A 23,309-nucleotide genomic window follows, 5' to 3' on the forward strand; every position below is an offset into this window, starting at 1 on the left:
TCTTCACAAGTGGCAATTTCTTTCAGAGGATACTTTACACTATTTACATGCAAGAAGAATTTTTATAATAGCCGAGTTATTCTTCATATAGTTAAAAACATTCATTCTTCACAAGTGGAAATTCATCTCAGAAACCACTTCTCAACTTTTACATGTAAGAAGAAGATCCTTAAAAGTTCCTCTTCTCTGAATCATATATTTCATTCTTTACAAGTGGCAGATAAATTCAGAAGCTACTATTCACTGTTTACATGCAAAAAGAAAGTCTAGATAAACATCCATCCGTGCAATTTCACTCATAACTCTTACATAAAGCAAAATCAGAAAACAAGATTCAAAAATTCCATAATATACTTAAATTAGAACAACTTCTCTCCACTAGTATTCAAATTCCAGAAAAAACGACTGATGTCCCAGCTGAAAATACATTACTCATCTTACTGAAATGATAGAAAATTAGGTTAATCCATTATCTAAGTCTTTCAAATATTATGTGGAATTCCTACGTATTGATGCAATCTTAATTGATAAGGGAAAATATCCTAAAGTGATTGTAAAGATTTTTAAAGAAATTAAGAAAGGTGATGATTCTAAAGGTCTTAAGGTAAGAGATATGGCACACAAATCAAAAAAGAGTTTAGATATCTATTTTTAGGAATCACAAAGTCTGAGACAAATAGATGTTTGTAATTTATATCTATATCGTTCCTGACCCAAGATTATGAAAACCTCAAAGATTAGAACAATATCAGGATACAAGAACTATTAGGTAAAAGATAGTCTGACCGGGCTTAACGAATCCCTAATTGAAGTCTTCAAATTCGTAACCTAATTATGTTTCACAGAGAAAACCTTGGTTTTAAAGGACAAATTTAGCTTAGAAACTAGGATACAAGGTGTCGTGCATTGAGAAATCCAGTTGCAAGAGTCTAACTATTTATAGATTTTCAAGGCTCTGGGTAGCTTTGAATTCAATCTATGGTTGCTTAGAATTCAAGCAAACACTTTCTCAGTTTAAATGAAGTTCTTATTAGGAATCCATGTGAACGTGTGAGAAATCTGCCTTGAAGTTAACAGAAGAATGTACATTATGGTTTAGGGATGTGGAACCACGCACAATAATGGTTCATAGCGTCTAAGAAACCTTTGAACTCAGAAGCACATAGTGGTGTTCAGTAACACTCTATTTTTTTTTACTTTTTTTTTGAGATAAACAAGGAACCTTTTCATTAGTGGAAACTTGAGGTTAGAATGAGTTTAAGATCGAAAATAAGAGAATATAAAGTGATAAGAACATATTGTAAAAGTAAAATACCGAGAAAACCCGAAAGAGAGGGATTACCGGAGTAAGACAAATACAAGTATGAATAAGATCCGATTAAATCGGAGGGAAAATGGTTTTTCTCGGAAGTAAATTGATGGGCACCTAATATTGCATACATTCTTATCATTTTGTAGGTGTTTATGGTACTTGTTGAACTAATTGCTTATATTTATGCCAAATTATATATTTTGTAGTTTTTGTTCGTTGCGAGTAAAATGTGTGGCAATTGTCCTGACTTTTGTTTTTTAATGCTAGGGGAATGAAAATAATGGTCTGAACATGTGCTATGAAGGAACTGGAGCCACAATGCCCTATCAAGATAGATACCAAGTCGATGTTAAGCAGACGCGTGTAGTGGAGAAGGCATCTAGGGTGCTAGCAGACTTGTGAAGCTAATGGATCTACTGGTGGATGAGAAGCTCAAGAAGAAGAATTATCAGACCATGAAATGAAGTAATGGGCCATAATCCAAGTGATACCCATGTTGGGAGTTAAAGAAAAGAAGCCTAGCCCAGGTTCCATTCTCATATACCAAAGACAGACCCTTAATCCAAACAACACCCAAACATACCCTTAATCCATCTTTCATTTCACTTTCTCCTACACACCCGACAACCCCCTGTTAATTATCAACCCTAACTCTATCAGTCTTATCTTTTTTTATCTCTATTTCGGTTCATATCAAATCAATTTGTCCATCGTTCTTGACAGTTTCATCTCTCTCTACTGCGAATCACCCTTTCTCTCATCATTCACCATCCATTTCAGTCATAACCCTAGGCTATGAAATACAAAATTAGGTCGTCTGACTGCTTTTCAAAAGTGACATAATTGAAAGCTAAAGGTCTGAATTTTTTTCCCCTTTCAGACACCAACAAAGCCAGCAAGGAAGTGACAAGATTAGGGTGGCTGTTCATAATGAAGTTTACCCACAAATTGGGTTAGTCAAAGACAAGGTCAGGCGTGATAAGCTAGGTATCAATTTTCAGTTCTCTACAACAACAACATCAGTCAAATGGATGAAGATAAGTGCAGTGGCGGTGCATGAATGAAGAGTCTTACAAAGTGGTGAGTTTCGAGAATAAAATCCCAAGAATTTTATATTGTTTCTGTTGATATTATGGATTGAGAAAAAGGGGAGAAATCTATGTATAAAAGGAGGGGCAATGTTGTGTATTGGGTATGCAGTGAGTGAGGAGAGCAGAATTTAGTTTTCATCTATTGTTGTTGTTGTGGAGTGACTTAGTAGAACTCAGTTGAAAAGAGCCTGCATTTTATGAATATCAAAACTTCATCGGTTTCTATCAAAGCCATGTTCTAACTTTCTTAGCTAGGGCTTTGATGAAGCCCTTAGCTTACTGCTAGTTTCTTATGTTAATGAAAATGTTCTTGTAGAACTTAATTGAATAGGATTTGGTTTAGCTTTATGTTGCAACTTATAACTTTCACCTAGTATGTCTTGTATCCTAGGTTGTTAGATCAATTATTTGTTGTTGCATCAACTCATGCTTCACTGTATGTTTTCAATTACATGATTAGTTGTGCTGTAATAAGACAACTGATGCTAGGAATTGATATCTTAGTTGTGGCTAAACTATCCATTTAAGATTACCTTAGATACACGGCAGACTCGAATCTTCACCGTTACCTATTACAAGGACAAGAGTATTTTCATTAGCTGAAATATCTAGTGTAGGTTATGTGGTGGATTCAATTTCCCTAGTGCTTCCCACTTGATTGTTTTCTCTCATTCATCCTTATTTCTGTTTCGTTTATAGCTTCATAGTTCTGTTTCAATCATCTCGTCGTATCGACAAAATCCCCTGTTTGATCTAATTTAGTATAGCAAGACTTTTAATTCGACTTTGCACCAACCAAGTCCTTGTGGGAATGATCCACACTTGCCGTGTATTACATTGTAGACACCGTATACTTGCGGTTTAATATTGTAGGCATCTTTCTATAGCCTACCAAGTTTTTGGCGCCGCTGCCGTTGGACTCGGTAGCGGTGTGTTATTTATTTTTTTTAGTTTACTATAGTGATTTGTAGTTTAGGACTGTATATATATCTCTTGCTTTTCTCTTTACATAGTTCTGTAGGTTAGAATTGATTTGGCTGGTAATTTTTGTTTTTGTAGTGTAACTTACTACTGCAATATGTAGCCCTCAGTCTTTGTTATATGTAGCTTTTTGTATTCATTCATTTAGTTTTCCTCGTTTACAAACAACCTGTCTATATTTCTTCCTCTTAAAATGTGTTAATAAGCATGTTGTTTGGATTTCTTTTACCATTTTAGCTTAGTTTAGTTCGTAGCTTTTAGTCACAAATTGCATCTTCTACCAATTTCTTTTGTCTAGCTTTACTGATATATAGTTAAATTTTGTGTCTGCTTAGTTTTTCTTTTTAGCTTAATTTTGTTTTAGTGCCTTTTCAATCTGTAGTTTTTAATAATTTGCATCTCTTTTCTTTTCTTTTCTTTTCCACTTAAGGTTTGTTTGTAGTTAAGCACTTGCTTAGTTAATTGTAGTGCATCATCAATATAGGCTGCATATTAATTAGACATTGTACCTCTTATAGTTCTGGTAGTAGTTTACTTTAGACCATAAGCCATCCTTGTTTTGTACTGAAACATTTTGTAAAATTTAAAAAAAAAAAAAGAAAAAAAAAAAGAACTAGTGTAAGTTATTTCAGGTGCATAGCCCGTATTGCATATTAGACACTGAATCTTATCCTTTTGAAAGTCTGTTAGTAATTCAATTTGTAGAAAAGTTTAGGCATTTCAGTAGCTTTTGTTTTCCCATTTCATTTTCAATCAAGTAGCTGCATCTTGCCGTCTTTCTTTCCCACTTAATGCATATCAGTAGTTGAACATTAGGATTAAATAGTGGTAGACTGGTAGTGCATCGTTATCATAGGCTGTATAAAAGAACTAAAAAAGCTTAGCATCTCTTAGTGTTAGTAATAATTTACTTGTAGGCCATAAACTACCTCTGTCTTGTAATACATCTTTTCATTTTGATAAGTTAAGTTCTTTGCTCTTGTTTTTAGCATAATATAGATTTAGATTTTAGTCCATTTCCCTTAGATAGTTACATCATGTGCATATATATTCTTCTTCTTTTTTTTTTAATTTGGAATTGTATCTGTAGGTGAAAACTTGTGTAAGTTAGTGGTAGTACTTGCTGTAGCTAAGTGGTAGCACATAGTTGATATTAGGTTGCTGATGGTGTCTTAGTTTTAGAAAAAAAGCATCTTTGTCATATACACCATTATTGTAATTCAAAACAATCTTAAGGTAGTTCTAGTGCAGGTTATAGCTTAACTTCTTGGTGTAGTTAATTATCGGTCATAAGTTAATTTTTCTCTGTAATATATTATTTCACTTTTTGTTTGGTAGTATTAAGATAATGTACATACGTCTTTGTCTTGTGTATATTTCTTGGCACTGATAGTTCCTAGCTATCCTTCTTTTCTTTTTCCAGATTTTGGTCTGTAGTTGACACATGTGTAATTTAGTGTAAGCATAATTAGTTAACTGACCGTCTGTAGCTTACCTAGTTAGTTAGTTGTAGTTTATGTATACAGTCTAAAAAAAAAAAATCGTTAGCTTAGCTTTTCGTAGTTCTGTTCACATAAGAATCATCTTATCTTTCTGTAATATACCATTTCATTTTTCGTTTTTTTTAGTAACAACTTTGAAAGTATTTGCTTCCATGCTTTGTGTCTACAATTTTGGGTACTGAATTTCTTCGCTTTGAGTTAATAGGTACATGCAATCTCTGCGGTGCAAACCCAAGGAGGAAAAGGAAAGAGGAGCGAGACAACCTGTTGGTTGTGCCTAAACCCGGTCTTGTACCGGCGGTATCGTGCCTCAAATTTAATATTCTTGTCTTGAATGATATACCATTTTTACATGCGAACTGAACTAGTTGCTTTCCATAACACCATCAAAACACTTGCAATACATGATACTCATAACATGATTTTGTGATTGATCTGAATAGCACGTTTGCTTGTTGAAATGTTCACCCTTTTTGTTCAAGTAGCAATCTCTAAACTTTTGGTACCTGTATTTATGCTTGCATAATCTTGATACGCATTCACATAAATCCTGAGTTTCTGAATTATGTTGAGCTTGGTTAACCGGGCATCCTAACATGTTAAATGGTATGTTTGCTGGGATATGATTGTGTCTTTCGGAGACCAAACCAATCGTCTAGTTAGAATTCAGCGAGAGGAAGTAGTTGAAATTCTTGTGTCTGTCGAAGAAATACCTGACCAACCAGAGACAATGGGTGACGAGGTAATCTAACCCCGCAGTCTCAAGGACTACATGTACCCCACGAGGACAAGCCAGCCCTCTTGTATTGTTCTACCAGAAACTGCTAGTCATTTTGAGTTAAAGGCGAGCACAATACACATGCTCCCTGTGTTTCGAGGGGTTGATGTTGAAAACCCCTACCACCATGTGAGAGAGTTTGAAGAGATTTGTGGGACTCTGTGTTTCTCTCAAATGCCGGAAGAGTCCCTGAAATTGAGATTATTTCCTTTCTCTTTAAAGAAAATGGCTATGTGTTGGCTATATGCCCTGCATCCACAGTCAATTAGGACATGGGATGATCTTACGAAAGAATTTTTCAAAAATTTCTTCCCAAATCACAAGACTGCGACCATTCGTCAAAGTCTAGATAGCTTTGTGCAATTAGAGGGTGAAACTTTAGCCAAGTATTTGGAAAGGTTTAATGAATTACTGCTTCAGTGTCCTCATCATGGTTTAGAAAAATGGAGACTTGTGCAAATTTTGTATGAAGGTCTAGATGTTGCCACCCGAACTACAGTTGAGTCAATGTGCAACGGCTTATTTATTGACAAACGTGTTGATGAGTCTTGGACTTTCCTAATCGAAGTTGCTGAAAAGACTCAGCAGTGGGAGTCCATTCGTGAACCTAGAAAGACTGCTCATGTAGCTAATGTTCATAGGATTGAGTCCGACTTTGAGGGAAATGCGAAAATCGCATCGTTGGCAAGGAGAGTAGAAGCGCTAGAGCTGCAGAAGAATGTGAAACCTTCGGCCACTACTTTCCGTGACCATGTCGAAATGTCTATTTGTGCTGCATGTAATAGTTCTGATCATCTAGTGGACAGTTGCCCAGAAATACTTGCATTTCAGGAATCTAGACTAGAACAGGCCTATGTTTTGTATCAAAAGCAAGAACATATCCCTTATTCACAGACCTACAACCCAGGGTGGAGGAACTACCCTAACTTTTCATGGTCCAAAGGCCCTGTACAAGGGGGTGAATCAGGAAACGCACAAGGGTATTCATATCCTAGTAACCCCCAGGTACAATCGTACACACAACACCCTTCTGAAAATAAATTATCAAGCATTGAAGAAAGTGTCGGTTTGTTGACCCAAAATCTTTTGAAAAATCAGAAGACCACTGACCAACGTTTTACAAGTCTAGAACTTAAGATAGGCCAGATATGTAATGCGCTTAATGACAGGGAAAAGGGTAAGTTTCCAAGTCATCCTGAATAAAATCCAAAAGGCACATTTCAGGCAAGTACGTCTACTTGTAATGAGACTGCACATGCTGTTACTACTCTTCGTAGTGGTAAAGTAATTGATAACAATGTAAGCATGCCTGAAAGGAGTGAGTTTGTGTCTAAGTCACAATTACATACAACATCGCATGATACACCAGTTGTTGAAAATGAATCTGAGCATGTCCCTAGATCTAAAAAATCTGCTGATGTTAATGTTTATGTGCCGTCAAATGTGTCTGTAGCTCCTTTTCCTCAAAGGTTAGAGCAACAAAAAAAAAGAACATAGTATAACGAGATATTGGAATTGTTCAGGCGAGTCAATATTAACATTCCATTTATCGAGCAATCAAGCAGATTCCTGCTTATGCTAAGTTCCTGAGAGATCTGTGCACACAAAAGCGAAAGATTAATGTGCACAAGCGTGCCTTTCTGGCCGAACAAGTAAGTTTTGTTATTCAAAACAAAACTCCACCTAAGTTTAGAGACCCAGGTTGTCCAACAATCTCATGCAAGATAGGTGACCATACGGTCAATAAGGCGTTACTGGACTTAGGGGCAAGTGTGAACCTACTGCCATATTCGGTATATGTGCAGTTGGGTCTTGGAGAGTTAATATCAACACCTATAACTCTGCAATTGGCGGACAGATCCTTCAAAATTCCACGTGGTGTGGTAGAAGATGTTTTGATTAGGATTGATAAGTTATATTTTCCTGCGGACTTCATTGTATTAGATACTCAGCTTGTGCAGAACCCAGACTGTCACATTCCTGTCATTTTAGGACGTCCTTTCTTGGCGACGTCCAATGCAATTAATAATTTTCGTAATGGAGTGTTGAAGTTGTCATTTGGTAACATGACTGTGGAGTTGAATGTTTTTAATGCTAGCCAGCAACATTTAGATCTCGATGATGTGCATGAAATCAACATGATTGAAAGTTTGGTTCGGGATTCGTTGTCTATTAACATGTCTGTCAATCTTTTACATGCTTGTTTGAACAATTTTAACTTGGGTCTGTTTGATGATGAATACATAAGTGAAGTGAATTTTTTGCTTGAATCTGCACCTCTCATGGACACCACTAAATGGAAAGCTAGAGTGGAGCCACTTCCACTCTCTGAATCCAAGTCTGTCCCGTCTCTTGTTGAGCTACCAAAGCTTGAACTGAAACCATTGCCTGATACTCTTAAATATGCATTTTTGGGATCTTCTAATACTTTTCCTGTAATCATTTCATCTGCCTTAGATATAGAATAGGAAAGTAAGCCTTTAGAAGTACTTAAGGAGCATAAAGAAGCCTTAGGATGGACAATCTCAGATATCAAAGGCATCAACCCTACAATGTGTATGCATCACATAAATCTTGAAGATAATCCTAAGACATCTAGGGAGATGCAGAGGTGACTTAACCCTAACATGAAAGAGGTTGTGAGGGGTGAGATCCTTAACCTTCTTGATGCGGGTATCATATTCCCGATTTCAGATAGCAAATGGGTTAGTCCCATTCAGGTTGTGCCGAAAAAATCAGGAGTTACTGTAGTTCAAAACAATAAAGATGAGTTAGTTCCTACTCGGGTAACCACATGGTGGCGAGTTTGCATTGATTATAGGAAGTTGAACGCAGTTACCATGAAAGATAATTTCCCTCTCCCTTTCATAGATCAAATGTTAGAAAAGTTATCTAGACATAGTCATTACTGTTTCTTAGACGGCTATTTTGGTTACAACCAGATTCACATAGCACCCGAGGACCAGGAAAAGACTACATTTACATGTCCTTATGGTACATTTGCTTATTGTCGCATGCCTTTTGGGTTGTATAATGCACCCGCCACATTTCAACGTTGTATGATGAGAATTTTTTCTAACATGATAAATAATTTCCTTGAGATCTTTATGGATGATTTCTCTGTGTTTGGATCTTCTTTTGATGAATGTTTGAACCATCTCACTCTTGTGTTGATTAGATGTAAAAAAAAAAATATGGTTCTGAACTGGGAAAAGGGCCATTTTATGGTTCAATCAGGCATTGTTTTAGGACATATCATCTCTGAAAAAGGCATTGAAGTAGATAAAGCTAAAGTTGACCTCATTCAACACTTGCCGCAACCTCGCTCTATGAGGGAGGTTAGATCATTTTTAGGCCATGTTGGTTTCTACCGTAGATTCATTAAAGATTTCAGTAAGATCTCAAGGCCACTGTGTGTAATCTACTTGGTAAAGATATTGCTTTTGTATTTGATGATGCTTGTGTGCGTGCATGGGAAGAAATCAAAAATCTTCTAATTTCAGCCCCTATAGTCCGACCACCTGACTGGAAATTGCCATTTGAAATCATGTGTGACGCGTCTGATTTTGTTGTTGGTGCTGTTTTAGAACAGCGCGTCGATAGACTTCCATATGTGATATATTATGCTAGCAAGACTCTTAATGATGCTCAACTTAACTACTCAACTACTGAGAAGGAATTGCTTGCTGTTGTTTTTGCATTCGACAAGTTTAGGTCATACTTGATTGGGTCTAAGGTCATCATATGCACTGATCATACTGCTCTGAAATTCCTTGTTTCTAAGAACGACGCTAAAGATCGTCTTATCCGATGGATATTGTTTTTACAGGAATTCGATCTCGAAATTCGAGATAAGAAAGGTTCTGAAAATGTGGTTGTTGATCACTTGTCTAGATTAAATGTTGAGTCTTTTGATGATTCCTTGCTTATTAGAGAGTCTTTTTTTCTGATGAACAGTTGATGCTTGTGTCTGAGTTTCCTTGGTTTGCTGACATTGTGAACTACCTTGTGACGGGAAGAATGCCTTTGCATTGGTCAAGATAAGACCGCTCTAAGTTCTTGAATGAAGTTAAATACTTCTTTTGGTATGACCCATACCTTTTTAAGTACTGCCCGGACCAAATCATTAGGAAATGTGTCCCCAACAGTGAACAAAAAGATGTGATATCTTTTTGTCATGACCAAGCATGTGGAGGCCATTTTAGTGCCAAGAAGACTGCTGCAAAAGTATTGCAGAGTGGGTTTTATTGGACATCGTTATTCAAAGAATGCCATGCTTATTGTATTGCTTGTGAACGCTGTCAGAGAAACATGATGCCTTTGCACCCTATCTTGATTATTGAACTGTTTGATGTGTGGGGAATCGATTTTGATGGGTCCGTTTCCTAATTCTGAAGGTAATCTATACATCCTTGTTGCTGTTGATTATGTTTCAAAGTGGATAGAAGCGATTGCGACCAAAACAAATGACCACAAGGTAGTACTTTCGTTCTTAAAAGAAAGCATATTCTCTCATTTTGGCACACTTAGAGCTATAATCAGTGATGGTGGTTCACACTTTTGAAATAGGTCTTTTGAGTCATTAGTTCGCAAGTATGGCATAACTCATAAAGTCGCAACCCCATACTATCCACAGACCAGTGGCCAAGTAGAGGTTTCTAATAGGGAGATTAAGCATATTCTTGAAAAGACGGTTAACCCGTCTAGAAAAGATTGATCATTACGATTGAATGATGCTTTATGGGCCTACATAACAGCATATAAAACCCCTATTGGCATGTCTCCGTATAGACTTGTGTATGGAAAACCTTGTCATTTACCTGTTGAACTAGAACATCGAGCATATTGGGCAGTTAAGAAACTTAACTTTTCTCTTGATAAGGCAGGTACCCAACGGAAACTCCAACTCAACAAGTTGGAAGAACTGAGGAATGATGCTTATGATAGTGCTAAGTTGTACAAATATAGAATGAAAGTGTGACAAACGCATTTTCGCAAGTCATTCACGCCTGGCCAAAAAGTGTTATTGCACAACTCTTGTTTGCATCTTTTTCCGGGTAAATTGCGTTCTAGATGGACAGGCCAGTTCTTGGTGCGCACAATATTCCCTCATGGAGCTGTAGAACTCGAAGATGTAGCAACTAAGAACGTCTTCAAGGTGAATGGACATAGATTGAAGTCGTTCCTTGAACCAATTCCACCTGAAATTGAAACAACCGATCTGGAAGACCCCGTCTATCTGGATTGAATTGATCAGACCTTGTACATACCGGGTTTAGAGTTCCATTTTCTTTCTCTTGCTTTCTTTTTCGTTTCAGTTTGATAGAATATCTTTTTTAACTGTTTTGCATAGCATCTATTTTTTTGTTGTTGTTGTTGTGATATCTACCTTGCTGTTTGCTTTGGAAACACTCTACTGTCTCTCGTTTGGAAACAATTTTTGGATCTGGTACTCTCTAACCTCTTCATTATCCTCATGAACTTCATGGCATGTTATAACTTTGAGAATCCTTATAAACATTGAGGACACTGTTCAACATAGGTTTGGGGGTACAAGTAGATCTCACATGAACTTTGTAGCGATTTAGTATGTTTGAATCTTGTGAATAGATAACATCTTAGAAAAAATGTGTTAGAGCATAGCTCGGTCAACCTCGCATGCGTTGCTATCTCAAGCATGTTTGTCAATGTTAGTGATCAAAACTATAAGTCTTGATTTCTAGCCTACATAGCTAAGTCTCGGACTAGGATAGAAAAGTGTAGTTGAGCTCAAGGACTTCATGGAGATTCACCATACAACGACTAAGATCTATACAAGGAACCGTGGAACTTCATCAACAAAAAGGTATGTGGAGACTTGAACTTATCTATCACTCAAAAGTCTATATCTTCTATCTCCTACTTCTTATGAGACAAAAGTCGTATGCTATATAGACTAGATCATACACATTTGATATTTCGAGCTGAGCATTCATTGCTTATCTTTTATCTCGAAATCGTGTGTTGGTAAAGCGTTTCGCTTTGATCAAGTTTATCTTCACCTAGTGACGAAAGTCATGAAAAGTTTCAATCACTTTGAGAATTGCTCTGACGTGAATCGTTCTGTGAATAACGGCTACATAGTGTCCTATGAGAATGTCTCAATGATTGAAATGAGAGTTTAGATTACATAACCACGTATTCCTTGAACCGAAGTTTTCGAACTTTGTTGATCAAGAGAAATCGGGAGGATTGTGGAATTGGCTTGCCAAGTCCGCGAACTGTTGGAAGTTCTCGACCGAGAATTTCTGCTGAATTTTCCGAAACTTGTTTGTGTGCTAAGTCCGCGAACCCAGTTCGCGAAATGGCGGAAGTTCTCTTTCCGAGAATTTCTGTTGAATTTGGAAAACTCAACCGATTAACTTAAGTCCGTGAACTTGTTTGTGAACTTAAGAGGTTATGATCTAAAGATGTGCTCTAAACATGAAACATTAAATTACTAAGGAATGCTTTATGCAAACCGTGGCTATAAAGTTCATGAGCCGATTCAATCGAATCGAATCATCTTTGTTTCAATTGTATCTTGTGTAGTTACATAAGATCTCATATCAATTGAACAACTCTTTAACTAGTTCATTTGAGTCAATTGAACTAGTTATGGTGAAGAAGAACAAGGTTAATATGAAATGCTCATATGGTTAACCTTTTGGGTTACTATGTTGAACCAACATACACGTACACGTTTGGGCATGGTTTTCACGAACCAAGTAAACGTCTACCCAAGTGTGTGTGACAAGTTAAGTTTTCGATCTAACGGTTGAGAAATATTAGCTTGAATCTAAATCAGGTGTTCATGTAACGGTGAATAAGGATTTCTTTGTAACTAAGGCAAAACCCTGATTTGAAGGATATATAAAGGAGACATCTAGCATTGTGAAAAACTAATCCCCACACGTCTGTGTGCTACTAGTACGCCCTCTAGAGTCGATCTCCATTAACCTTTGATTTTCTTCTCTAAAATCAGGTTAACGACTTAAAGACTTCATTGGGATTGTGAAGCCAGACCGATACTACTTTATCGTAGTTGTGTGATCTGATCTTGCATCTTCTATCGTACGAGTACAATCGATTGATTGGCTTGAGATCGTGAGAGCTCTCCGATAGGCAAGATAAAGAAGTCTCAAACATCTTCGTCTCACTGTTTGTGATTCCTCGAAAATCCGCTTATGTAGTCAGGAAGGATTGTAAAGAGGTGATTGATTAATCTAGGCTGTTCTTTGGGAATATAAGACCGGATTATCAATTGGTTCCTGTTCACCTTGATTTCATATCCAAAGACGGAACAAAACCTAGGGTTTATCTGTGGGAGACAAATTTATCCTTTTATAGACTTTTCTGTGTGGGACAGATCTGTTTATTATCAAGTCTGTGATTTTGGGTTACATCAACTCTTGGTTGTGGGTGAGATCAGCTAAGGGAATCAAGTGCGCAGTATCCTGCTGGGATCAGAGGCGTAGGAGTACAATTGTACCTTGGATCGGTGGGAGAATGATTGGGGTTCAACGATAGTCCAGTCCGAAGTTAGTTTGCAGTAGGCTAGTGTCTGTAGCGGCTTAATACAATGTGTATTCAATCTGGACTAGGTCCCGGGGTTTTTCTGCATTTGTGGTTTCCTCGTTTACAAAATTTCTGGTGACTGTGTTATTTATTTTCCGCATTATATTTTATATAATTGAAATAATACAGGTTGTGCGTTAATATCATCAACTTCTCTAATCCAACCTTTGGTTGTTGATTGTAGTTGATTGATCCTTGGACATTGGTCTTTGGTACCGTCCAAGTTATCTCTCTTTGATAAAGACTCGCAGATTTCTATTTGCTTGAGTAAAGATCAAATCGAGAGATTGAGATAATAACTCTTTGAGATACTTTTTATCTAGATTGAGTCTGACTGTCTAGTTGATTCTCTAGCAAAGTATTTCGGAGTTAGTCCATACAGATTTCTAATCAAAATATTGGGTGGTGTTGTTAGACCCCCGCTTTTTCAATTGGTATCAGAGCAGGCAAACACGGTAAATCTAATAAGTTTGTGTTTGTTCGTTCCATATAAATTGCCTTATGGGAAATTTCTTTGGAAAACTTGCTCCTGGCATCTGTAACGCACGCCAGAATTCCTTAAAGATTGTTATGGTTAAAACCTCTGGGTTCTCATGATAATCTTACTTCATATAAAAGGGGAGATTTAGATGTTAAGAAGCAATCTGAAGGAAAAAATAAAAGGAAAGAAAAATTGGAAAAACGTTCAATACGCTCAAGGATATGGAACCTCACTAGATTAACTCTTGATCTCTATGAGGAATACTATCGTGATGGATCAATTGATAAAGATCTGTTTAAAGCGTTCGAAGGCGTTTTTAAATTCTTAGAAAAACTTAATTCTGTTAAGTCTAAGAATCTTTCCGGAAAGGGTGTTGGTCGTGTTAAAACTGTTAATACTGAACAACCCAGATATCGGAAATATCCTTCTTCTAACCCGAAATAACGAAGGATAGAAAGCTCCAGTTGCCCTGACTATCATCATTATTTTGATTATACTATAAGGACTGTTCACACCTATCAACCAGATGTGTCGCATGAGAATTCCTCTGCGCATTATGCCTCTTGGTAACAAGACTGGATTTTTCCCATTTGTACATATCTTGATGTGGGCCAAGAAATGGCTTGAGTTGTGTGCAGTTGTGTTGTTGTTTGGTTAACTTTCTATTACCTCTGTTTTCTTCCACTTTTTGTTGGTTGTTTTACCACTTATGTGGAAAGGGCTAAGATTTTTCCTTAAGTCTTGTGGATCACCGCTCATGTACAGCCCAAGCCCATGATTGAGGGATATATATATATGTTGGTGGTCCGCGAACCTTCTCCTTTCTCATCTTTCGTCCGCGTACGTGAACTAGGGTTTGTGCTTCTCCACCATTAAAGCTTCTTTGAAGAAATCAAAAGGAAGGGTGTTTGAGGTTCTCTTCAAGTAAGTAATCTTCTTTTGAGTATCTCTTTATGATGATTTCTAGAAGCATGAAAAGGAGTTCTAAAATCTCAAAATCCTCTAGCTTGAATCCACCTTGTGATCAAAATTCTCTTAGAATTAGGTTTGTGAATGATTCTTGTGCTAGAAATTTTGATAGGATTTCTTCTAAAGGTTTTATTCTAGAAAAGAAATTGGAAACCTTTAGTGGATATGAAGAGGATTTAGCTTGCTTCAAAAAGTTCAATCTTGGGAATATCTTTAATGGCCTCGGTGAAGGTTTTGATTCTCTAACAAGGATTTTCTATGCCAACATTCATGATGTTGATTTTAAGAAGATGGAATTCAAATCTATGATAAGTAGAGAAAGGTTTCTTGTTAATAGAGAGTTAATTTCAAGGGTCACCAAAATACCGTTGGGCAACGTACGGTTATCTAGACCAAGTGATGAACGTCCGTCATATGATGATATCTCTATTGGACTTTGTGGAAAGAAGGTTGTTTGGAGTCAAGGAAAGTTTCCTACTAATGATCTTAGTATTGCTTTAATGGCGTTTGGAAAACTCGGTATCTCTAACCTTTGTCCCTCCACAATTGAGAATTCTTGGTGGAGTTATGAGTTTGCGGAATTGGTCTTCTTCCTTGCATCCGACAATACAAATCTTGATATTTGTGGCTTTATCATCTTTCAAATGATGACGATGACTTCTCACATCAAGATGTTAGGCTATCCTTGTTTGATTAGCCAAATTTTCCGTGATCGTGGACTTGATTTCATTGGAAATTCTATTGGGGTTCCCAAACTTGTTCGTCCATGTACTTTTCGGCGTATAATGGAAAATGTTCGCAAGCGACAAAGAGGTACTTCTCTTGATGTTGAAGACCCTACCACCTTGAGGCTTATTCAAAAAGTTTACAAGGGTGTGTGCAAGGTAAATGCAAGAGTAAAGTGCTTAAAAGATCAAGTGTCGTTAATTGGAACCAAGTGTCCCGAGCTCAAGGAAGAGTTGGATTCAATTCAAGCTACTTGGAAATTGTCCGATGATGAAGGTGATGAGTAATGCATCTTCTTATTTGCCTAGTATGTCTTCTTTTTGGATTAGTTGGAAGAATAACTAGTGCTTTGAATAGCGATGATTGTGACTACACATAGCCATTTTTGTTTTCATCTTCTTATGTTATTTTTTAGGTTTATTTGTATTAAATTCTAAAAATATTTGGAGGATGATGTTTATTGCAGTATTTTAATGGTTTGTGATATTGCAATATTTTTATGGGATATGTATTGTTTACGTCCGTAAACTTGAAGGTCCCATATTGCAGTCAAAAGTAAAGTCGTTCATGAATCGGTATTCGAATTGATGAAAGGACGAATGGACTTTTGACATATACAAAAGTTATGCCTATGCAATAATGTATTTGATGGAAATAGGATAAAATATAATTTTCAACAAGGATAAAGTCTATTATGTCATTACGATGGAAAATAGAATAGATCCTTGTATGTTATCCACGGTATGATCTTCATTGATCCATTTTATTATGTTTTACCGTGAAGGCTCCATTGTGTGTCTTATGTTGAGCACCTTACAACTAAGTCGATTTACCTTGGCTTTGTTGGTTGTTCCATAAGATGCTATATGTCTAGCATTAGGAACTAAATTAATCAACTAGTTTGGTTATTTAGTTAGTACTCCATAAGTTCTCTTTCTTGTGTTGAGTACATGTACGGTTAAGGTTGTCATATTCTATGATGAACTTAGTCAGGGTTCCATATGTTCTCTTATGTTGAGCCCAAAATAATTAAATTAATTACTTCGGTGATTAGTTTGGTTGTTTGTATTCCAATTAGATTAATTATAGATTCTCTTATAATTAATCTAGTTGAGTTTTCATATATTCCACAAGTTCTTGTGTTGAGTATATGAAAGGTTACACTATCATGTTCTTTGGTTAATGTAGTCATATATTCCGTAAGGTTGAGTATTTGAACGGTTAAGTTAGTCATCTCCATATGATTGACTTAGTCGTAGCTCCGTGAGTTTACTTATATTGAGCACTTTCAATTAAATTAATCACTTTCGTGGTTTGATTTAGTTGCGTATTCCAATTAAATTAATCATGGATTTACTTGTGATTAATTTGGTTGAGCTTTGGATATAGAAAATCATTCCTATGGTTTTTGGTGTCCAAGGAAAAATCCTTCTTTTCTTTCGAAATTAAGGCCGCTCTTGTTGTTCTCTCGGGAATGACATCAAATGGGGGAGAGTTCTTTTGAACTTGTGCTTAATGGTAATATCTTGCGGGGAGTGCGGCTGTGGAATTTTATAGGGGTTATCTTGTATCTTAAAACTCCTTGATGAATGTTGTTAGCTTCGGCTATTAGATTGCATCTAAATTAAGTTGGTATGTATTTTTCTTTTAATCATGAAATGTCTCTTGTGGAAATTTCGTTATGATCCCATTCTTGTACCTTTGCCAATTTTATTGACAAAAAGGGGGAGAAATATTGTATTTCACACTACAAATACATATGGTTTTCGGATCATTGTGTAAGGGGGAGTGATACATATCACCGTAGTATTATTTTTAAAGTCGTGATACAATTGGACTTTGATGTTATGTAATAATACTATGACATTTTATAATAATGATCGAGAATTTAGATTTCTCTCATTGTTATAGCTACGGATCTTCAACAACGATGGTGCTAAACTTACAACCTTTGGGATCATTGGAGTACTTGGAAGGACGAAGATTTCAAGGAACGTTGAAGATTAGACTATGGAATAGGAGCCACTAAAGTTTATCTTTTTTGTATTCCATATGTATTAATAGTTTTGTCACTAAAATTGACAAAGGGGGAGATTGTTAGAGCATAGCTCGGTCAACCTCGCATGCGTTGCTATCTCAAGCATGTTTGTCAATGTTAGTGATCAAAACTATAAGTCTTGATTTCTAGCCTACATAGCTAAGTCTCGGACTAGGATAGAAAAGTGTAGTTGAGCTCAAGGACTTCATGGTGATTCATCATACAACGACGAAGATCTATACAAGGAACCGTGGAACTTCATCAACAAAAAGGTATGTGGAGACTTGAACTTATCTATCACTCAAAAGTCTATCTCTTCTATCTCCTACTTCTTATGAGGCAAAAGTCGTATGCTATATAGACTAGATCATACACATTTGATATTTCGAGCTGAGCATTCATTGCTTATCTTTTATCTTGAAATCGTGTGTTGGTAAAGCGTTTCGCTTTGATCAAGTTTATTTTCACCTAGTGACGAAAGTCATGAAAAGTTTCAATCACTTTGAGAATTGCTCTGACGTGAATCGGTCTGTGAATAACGGCTACATAGCGTCCTCTGAGAATGTCTCAATTATTGAAATGAGAGTTTAGATTACATAACCATGTATTCCTTGAACCGAAGTTTTCGAACTTTGTTGATCAAGAAAAACGGTGGGAGTACAACTGTGCCTTGGATCGATGGGAGACTGATTGGGATTCAACAATAGTCCAGTCTGAAGTTAGTTTGCAGTAGGCTAGTGTCTGTAGCGGCTTAATACAGTGTGTATTCAATCTGGACTAGGTCCCGGGGTGTTTCTGCATTTGCGGTTTCCTCCTTAACAAAATTTCTGGTGTCTGTGTTATTTCTTTTCCGCATTATATTTTATATAATTGAAATAATACAGGTAGTGCGTTAAGATCATCAACTTATCTAATCCAACCTTTGGTTGTTGATTTTAATTGATTGATCCTTGGACATTGGTCTTTGGTACCGTCCAAGTTATCTGTCTTTGATAAAGACTCGCAGATTTCTATTTGCTTGAGTAAAGATCAAATCGAGAGATTGAGATAATAACTCCTTGAGATACTTTTTATCTGGATTGAGTCTGACTGTCTAGTTGATTCTCTACCAAAGTATTTCGGAGTTAGTCCACACAGATTGCTAATCGAAATATTGGGTGGTGTTGTTAGACCCCCGCTTTTTCAAAATGAAAAATGGAGCTCATTTACCTTGATTTGTGATACCTTTGCATGTATGATATCTTAGGATTCTTAGTCTAGATGATGAGGCACCCCTGATTCTAGCACAAGTCACATGTGATAAAGAAATTTTGCACATGCACGATCAACCAAGCATGTATATCGTCGGCGTTTCATGGGTTAAGTAGGATGCCAATCATCTAGAATACTGAATGAGACTTGACTAGCTTGTTCTTTGGTTGGTTGGGATAGAAGCTGGAGGATACGTTAAGAAAAGCAACCATTGAATTTGACCGGGTATATCGAAAAGGGCTGCCTCTCGCTAAAATTGTCATGTAATCTATTTTTTTCTGTTTTTGTGTAAAGTTTGTTGTGTCTTGTGTATGTATCTTTCATCAGTGAAAAAACAGTTGAGAAAGAAAATCAGAAAAAAAAAAAAAAAAAGTTCAAAAAAATAAGAAAAACCAAAAAAAAAAAAGAAAAATCAGAAAAAAAAAAAAAAAAAAAAAAAGTACTCTGTAGCGCCCCCTAAGCTAGCAGCTGACTAACCCAAGAGATTAACTATAAAATGAGGCACTAACGATCTAAAACATCTATTTAAACATTAAGAAAGAAGTTCTAAACAAAGATTAACCCGAATCTAAACCCTCTGTGAAATAAATACAAGAACTCCTCTCTAAGTGTTACATATTTAATAGTGAATTGGTTTACAAATAGAATATAAACACAAAATAAACATAGCGGAAGCTAACCAACTAACGAAACCAACTCCTCGAAGATTTTATCGCCTCGTGCACAACTTGATATGTCTTTGAAACTGAAAGTGGGAATGGGTGAGCACATCATCCCTAAAAGGGGTGCCCCGTAAAAATAACAACTAATTTTCAAGTAATCACTGGAATGATTTAAAGACAATGCAGGTTTTACTGAAAACCGATAAAACACGGAAATACAGTAAAGCTCATTAAAATAATAGTAGTACTGAAAATATAAAATTTTACCAACCAATAAACCGGCACACATTCACAACACAAATAATAGTTGAGCGACGTCTTCCTTCGGAGTAGCAAGGCATGACTGTTGCGGATTCTTCAATGATCATTAAAGCGCCCATGAGGTTTTCGTCCTCAAGTCATAAACTATATGTACCTTACCAGTACCTTATGCCACGTGCACTCTACATATCAAGTATCTAAAGAAAACAAATGGTAACAACATTATATCCGACCGAAGTCCTTACACAGTGGAGAGCCCACAATCCGCCCACGTGTAAATCCAACAATCTTATATAAAATTCTCAACATCATTCTCTCTAAAAACCAAAACATAATAAAATAGCTTTTGAAAGTAATTTAAAAGAAACAGTAAACATTCACGCATGAGACATGCGTTTCCCCTATACGGAAATAGGGAAAGTATAATGGCCAAATTAAAACCAGACCTATATAATATTCAGCCCAACGAGGCCTATCTAGGTTTGCAATAAATAGATATAACATTTGGGAACACATATCTCACACCAATCAAAAGGAAACCTTCTCCCTTTCATGCTAACAACAAATAAAGATTGTAACCACTTTCCAGTCAATGGAAAGAATCACTTTTTTTAAAAATAAGTAAATACTCCCCAAAACACAGATATTAGTTGTTTCTAAAGATCCAAGCCCATCCCAAAGTGTAAAAGAAAACTAGTTTGTATTACACACAAATAATACATGCATACACTATCATATAGTAACAAGGATATGCATGGATTTCACAAAAGATAGATTTACAAAACAATAATGAATACAAGAGAGTTCGTTATCGGTTCCCACCTCTTTTGATGACAAGCCTCGCCTACCTCGAGATGTTCAATCCACTGGATAATCCCTTAAGTCGATCGTTGTTAATAATGACTAACTGTTAATCACAGAAGCACTCTAAGAATTAGCCAAAAGGCTCATACAAGGCTCAAATCATAATCTCATACAATTCTCTAATTATAGGTTAAGTGAACTATCTAATGGTTCTAAGCCCACTAATGGTTCTAGATCTTTCATTCTCTATCTTTATCGTAACAAAGGTTTACTAATTCCATAGATCCATTTGGTAAGCCTCAAGAGTATCTACAACTTTGTAGAAGGAACCAAAGATTAATTCGGACCACAAGGTCCAAAACATCAAACTAAGAATACAATGCATTAAGCCCAAGTCCACTAAACTCGGCCCAATACACAAGGCCTAATCCACTCAGGTCAACTAACAGTCTCTAACAGTTAAAGAGGTCAACAAACAGTCAACGTCTAAGTCCAGAGTCAAAGGTCAAATCTCGGTCAGCAGGTCAAGGTCAAAGTCAAGGTTTAGTCAACGAGTTAAACCAGTTGAATCACTGAGTCAAGAAGGTCGACTCAGTCAGAAATCTAAGTTAAATAAAACAGTTACATCTGACTGAAAAGAAAAGATGCTCAAAGCTAAAAACAATCAGTTACAAACACTATTCGAACTACATACAGTCCTAAAAGCTACATCTAACATCCATCCTCATTTCTAACAAGCTTTCAACAATAACATCATTAACTTCATTTGTTCTTAACGGATTCATACATCTCTATTTCCAAATTCATTTCCTTTCACCTTGCAATTCCCAACACTAGCAACAATAACGCCAGGGTTCACTTGAAAAGTTCATTCAATAAGAACATCCCTACTTTGATTCTTACAATTCATACCACCAGACCCGTTTGTATCTTGAACTCAAAACTCAAGTCTTCATGGTAATACCATTGCCACCATTCTCAAAACACCAACAATCTCAACTGCCAATTCTCCCTTACATATCCATTCCACATTACAACCTTTTCAGCACCATTACAATCGTCACTTCCACCTGTATCACATTCATCTACAACTTATTATCAGTTGAGAACAAAATCACTCAATTGCAAATTCATATAAACTTTACCTATCTCAGTTTCACCACCATTTCATTCCCATTTCCATTTCATTAACACAACTTTAACTGCTTAGATCAAAATCAATCTTCATTAACATCTTCACCACAAAACCCATTCTAAGACAAAACTTCATATACTTCTACCAGTTACCCTGTAACCATTTCTGCCACTTCACTTGCACAGTTCATACATATAGTTCATATCAATCAACTTCGACTCATTCAACACACACAATGTCTAACACCCACACATTCAAACTACATTTGTTGCAACCTTTCACCACCAGCTCCATTAGCTTCAACAACACCACCACCATAACCAACTTATCTGACCCTAATTCCAAAACACCAACAACAATCCCAATTCACCAATTCTACCAACACAGTTGGTTCTATTATCAACCATGAGTTGCTACAACTCTATTCTGATCAACACCAGACATTGTATCTAAACCATCTTCCTGCCTTTGATGTACACACAGATCTTCATCTTCTCCTTGTTAAACATCAGCATAACAACTCCAATTTTCTTCTCCACAGACCCAAATCCATACCAACTAACCCTAAACAGGATGATCCCTAATTTCCAATTCAACTTCCTAGAAACTGAAATTAAACTTAATACATCTATCTAACTTCAATTAAGAATAAACCCATAAAATATAACATCAAACCAAACTCAATTTCATAAAGAAATCAAAACAGAAACCCTAATTAAATCAATGATTTACCTTTTTCTTTCGATTCCACAATTGAACAGCTTTATCACATCAATTCAACAACAACCCCTCTTCTCTTCATCCATTATTAACATTATATCTTCGCCGGTTCTACACGAACCCTACTTCAGAAAACCTAACTTCTAATTCTCTTTAGCAGCATCAAATTCTTCTTCATATAAAGCTAAACTAACTTCATCACTGACAGTCTACCGTGTTACTAAGCTTACACACACAAGATTCAAACCAATTCTTCTGAATTGGGATCGACAGAGAAAAAGATGAAGAAGAACAGAAAAAAGAAGAGAGAATAAGATAAGAGAAAAGTGATTTCTCTCGAGTCTCGACACGTTTTAGTGAAGATAAGGCCAAAGAAAATGATAAAGGCACCCACCAAAATGATATGGGCAGCCAGGTCGGTTTAAGATATTTTACCCTTGCACTAATTCAAAGATATCTTCTTCGTCAGTTATCCGAAAGACATGTTCGAGTAGTCCAATGCGCATAACTTTTCGAGACCTATCCAGTGATACTAGTTTCGTATCTAGATCATTGTTAGATTAATTTATATTAATTACATTTATCACTAATAATCGAGTCATCATCGGTTAAATCGTCTCTTGACTATTGCTAGACCAGTCAAATAGCGTTGACGAACTTGAGGGTCTTTACATACTTATTGTTTGTTATTATGTCTATTTCAATAAAAATGTTAAAGTGTCTCTTTTGCCTCAAAATGAGAGTAGTCAATGTAAATATTGCAGTCAATGTTCTTTGTTGTAAATAGTCTTGTAATATGCAAGGAGGATGTAGCCATCGATGTCCAACGCGGGTAAGCTGAAATATCACCAACTCATCAGGTGAACATTCACAATTCTCATAAAGTCGGATAGCTAGCTTGGCTTTGAATTCAGTTCTTAGCCTAAAAACTATCTCTTAGTAATTGGCAGTCATAACTTCCTAGAGTAAACCATTCTCTATGCATGTCTAAGGAAGATACAC

General features: G+C 36.4%; 1 long non-coding RNA gene across 1 annotated transcript; it reads right to left on the bottom strand.

Annotated features, from left to right (window-relative positions):
- Positions 1-21,016: 21,016 nt before the first annotated feature.
- LOC113297644 lies at positions 21,017-22,627 on the bottom strand. Its single transcript, XR_003333565.1, has 2 exons — positions 21,598-22,627; positions 21,017-21,522 (listed from the first exon to the last, which is right to left on the bottom strand). It is a non-coding gene; the product is annotated as an uncharacterized LOC113297644 (long non-coding RNA).
- Between the last annotated feature and the right edge of the window lie 682 nt (positions 22,628-23,309).

Source organism: Papaver somniferum, chromosome 7 (genome assembly GCF_003573695.1).
Source record: "Papaver somniferum cultivar HN1 chromosome 7, ASM357369v1, whole genome shotgun sequence".
NCBI classification, from domain to species: domain Eukaryota; kingdom Viridiplantae; phylum Streptophyta; class Magnoliopsida; order Ranunculales; family Papaveraceae; genus Papaver; species Papaver somniferum.